This window comes from Kogia breviceps, chromosome 9 (genome assembly GCF_026419965.1).
Source record: "Kogia breviceps isolate mKogBre1 chromosome 9, mKogBre1 haplotype 1, whole genome shotgun sequence".
Taxonomy (NCBI): domain Eukaryota; kingdom Metazoa; phylum Chordata; class Mammalia; order Artiodactyla; family Physeteridae; genus Kogia; species Kogia breviceps.
Genome location: NC_081318.1, coordinates 73339318 through 73343608, shown reverse-complemented (window position 1 = coordinate 73343608; position 4291 = coordinate 73339318).

Genomic DNA, 4291 nt, shown 5'->3' with positions numbered 1-4291 from the left:
CCCATTGAACTAGAATGCCTTTTTTCTTTAATGTAGTAAGCTGTATTTAAGAATGTTATTAGTGTAATAGAGAGATTAAATGAAATATTTAATAAGCACTCTAGCCTACAAATAGAAATATTTAACTTTAAAAATAATGTTTAATGTAGATCAATATTTGTAAGATAAAATCATGGAAAAATTTGGGCCTTTGTAAACAGTATTTGGGGTGTAAAGTTCATAAATTTGATTGTACATTTAAAAATACAGTGGTTGGAAACATCTAATCTGTATAAACAAAGATGTTCTAATTGATATGGTGAACTGGTCTCTCAGATTATAATTAAATTTGAACAATCTCATTTTCTCATCCATTTAGAAATTGTTCTAAATTATTATCCTATATTTTTCTAGTTTATAGGTTGAAAAATGTGCCAGATCTCATATTATTGAAAAGGGAATATATTTAGTACATAGCTCTTCATAAATTACACAAAGCTGTGAATTGGGTTGTTTTCCTCAATTCTGTGAATTTACATTAATAGAGACTAAACCAACAAATAAACACACATATTAATATTCACTTAAATATACCATTTAGCCTCTTAAATTAAAAATAGCTCTTGAGCTGTATTTTGTCAAGAATATATGTATTTAGTTAATGCAGCTTACCCAGCTGGTCTTTATAAATATTTACTGATATCAGTGACAACTGAGAAAATTAGTCAGTGTGTGCAAGAATATAATTTTCTTAAGAATTTAAATCAGTTAAAAATTCAGAAGAGAAAATAAATGGCTGTTGAGTGTATTATAGAAATGACTGTAAAATGAACCTGGAAAAGAGAAAATATATCTGGTTTCCAGGGGTCAGAATTAAATTGCCTTTTCATTTAGAATATTAAAAAATCTTTTGAAATATTTCTACAATTCTTTTAAATTTCATTTAAAAATACTTAGGGACTTCCCAGTCCAGAGTAAGTCTGGAGGCCAGAATATTAAAACCTTTTGAGGAAAAGTTTTGCTTTCAGACTTCCCCAAGGATGTGGTGAAATCTCTTGGGAACAGTCTTGCAGAATTATAGAGAGCTTGTTCTTCCAAGCTTTCACTTGGCCCTGACAGCCTGCTTTTTGATGTTTTTTTCCTGCTACTGAGTAAAATGTAGAATAGCTAACCAATCAACTAACCAACCAACCAACCAACCAAACAAACAAACAAAAGCTGCATCTGTAGAAATGTATAATTTGTGAAATTGCCTGTAGTGAATGTCTCAAAAATATGGTTTGAAGCATAAGTGGCTGGTGATGCTGAGAGCAGAAAATAATTACATTCTCCTATTTTCCCTGGTTGACAGCATATGACCTGAACTATTTGTCCATAGCTCTTCTGTTTTTCTTTAGGAAAAACCACATGTACAATTAACTAGGAGATTAAACTGTGTGATTGATATGGATTGAATTGTGTTCCCCCTAAATTCCTATGCTGAAGTCGTAACCCCCCATTACCTCAGGATATTACTGTATTTGGAAATAGGGTTTTTAAAGAGGTAATTATGGTTAAGTGAGGCTATTATGGTGAGCCCTAATCCAATCTGACTGGTGTCCTTATAAAGAGTCTAGGACATACAGAGAGCAACATCAGGGATGCATGTGCACTGAGAAAAGGCCATCAGCAGGCCAAGGAGAGAGACCTTGGGAGAAACCAAACCTGTTGACATCTTGATCTTGGGCTTTCAGCCTCCAGAATTGTGAGGAAAAGCACCAGAATGTGGTATTTTGTTATGGCAATCCTAGCAAACTAATGCAGTGATAATAATGAGGTAAGTACTAAATCTTTGAAGAGAAAAGGCATTGAGTCATTTAAATCTATTATAAAGGTACGCATCCTGACATCTGAACTACAGGCTCCTGTATATGTTGGTACTCATGTAACAATTCTCATTCCTATCATGTTATTCTCATTTAACACATATAACTGTTGATACTTGTTTATCTGACCACTTCCTTCATTCCACGTGGACTACTTTCTGTTTATTCCTTTCAACCACCTCCAAGTGCATGTTGCAGGAAAACATCTGTGAAAAAAACTGGTCATGAGTTCTCTCTCTACTTTAAACAAATTGTTGTAAAAAACACATGACATAAAATTCATCATCTTTACCATTTTTAAGTGTACAGTTCAGTAGTGTTAAGTGTGTTCATATTGTTGTGCAATGGATCTACAGAAATTTTCATATATGGCTTTTCATATATGACCTTTATTATGTTGATATTATTTCCTTCTATTTCTAGTTTGTTTTAAAATCATAAATAATTGTTGAATTTTGTCAAAGGCTTTTTCTGCATCAACTGAGATCTTTTTGTCCTTCATTTTGTTCATGTGGTGATTACGTTTGATTGATTTTTGTATGCTGAACCATCTTTGCATTGCAAGAATAAATACCACGTTTTTAATGCGCTGTTAAATTTGGTTTGCTAGTATTTTGTTGAGGATTTTTGCATCAGCATTAATCAGAGATAATGGTTTTTAAGTTTTCTTTTTTTGTAGTGTGTTTTCTGGCTTGTATCAGGGAAACGCTTACATCATAAAATGAGTTTAGAAGGGTTCCCTCTTCTGTTTTTTGGAAGGGTTTAAGAAGGATCAGTATTAATTCTTCAAATGTTTCGTAGAATTCATCAGTGAATCCGTCTGGTCCTGGGTTTTTCTTTTGTTGAGAGTTTTTTGATTACTGATTCATCCTCCTGACTAGTTATAGGTCTGTTCATATTTTCTATTTCTTCATAATTCAGTCTTGGTACCTTGTATGTTTCTAGAAATTACCCTTTTCTTCTAGATTGTCCAGTTTATTGGTATAATTTTTCACAATACTCCCTTGTGATCTTTTTTATTTCTGTGGTATTAGTTATAATAATGTCTTCTCTTTTGTTTCTGATTTTAGTTGAATATTTTCTCTTTTTTTCTTAATCGTTTATCATTTTAATTTATATTTAAGCAAATCCTTTTTTTTTTTTTTTCTGGTGGTGGTACTCGGGCCTCTCACTGCTGTGGCCTCTCCCGTTGCGGAGCACAGGCTCCGGACGCGCAGGCTCAGCAGCCATGGCTTACGGGCCCAGCCGCTCCGCAGCATGTGGGATCTTCCCGGACCGGGGCACGAACCCTTGTCCTCTGCATCGGCAGGCAGACTCTCAACCACTGTGCCACCAGGGAAGCCCTAAGCAAATCCATTTTTTAATTGTTTTGAGAACATGTTACTTAAACCCTGGAAGTTTTCATTTGTTCATCTGTAAAATGAGTGTATCTTTACTGTGCCAGGTTGCTGTCTCCTACTTACATTCAACTCTTTACTGTCACATTCTTGGTGCTGAATAAATAGTAGTTAGTATCATTTTAAATTATTTAAGTAAGAGAGAAATTTCTCTCCCCCTGTAGATCACAAATCCTTTTCTCATTCTTTTTCAAAAGAATCATGAACTCTAAGTTCACACGTATTATTAGTATTCACTGCTTAGGAATTTTAAATCTTGCTGCTGTTTTGTCTCATCATTCTTATATAATTCTCCTTTTAATTGTATGGCCCTTCTGTGCACATGTTTAACTCCATAAGGATAGATTACTTTCAGAAGCCTTTATTTTTCGTTTCTTTATACATGACCATGGGTTGATACCTCACCAGTAGAATTTTTTCTTTAAGTGTTTTTCCAGCTATATTTCTATTAAGTAGAGTAATTTAATGGTCATTCCATATACTATGGGACATTATTTTCATATATAACTCTCCTGTAAATTTAAAGAACTTGAGGAAAGTGAAAGCTTATTCATTCCCTATATACCTGTTTTTAGTAGATGTGGTTTCAATTTTTAGGATGAAAGTGAATATAAGCTTTTAAAAAAATTCTTTCTGGATTGCTTTTCATGTGTGTTGGTTGAGAATGCTCTTGTTTGATTTACAACTTGGTTAAACATAGCTGTGTTTTAATTCTGATGTAATTAAGCAGTCTGAAAACAATTATAGCCATGGATAATGCATATTAGAATTTTTCTTATTAAATCCCAACCCAAAAGCAGTATTTGGCTTTATAAACAAAGGGATAATCATTTGATTCCCATGACTGAAAACTATATACAGTGAGTTTTATTGGCAATGTTGTTAATCATTGATTGTCCTACAAATCATGGTGGGTAAAGCATTTATCTTTGGAGGGTGAGGAAAGGGAACTGTGTATAGAGTGAGGAAATATAGCATTATTGTACTTTCTTAAAGTTATACAAATATATTGCAAAACTATTAGTGAATTTAACAATTCCTACCTTAAAC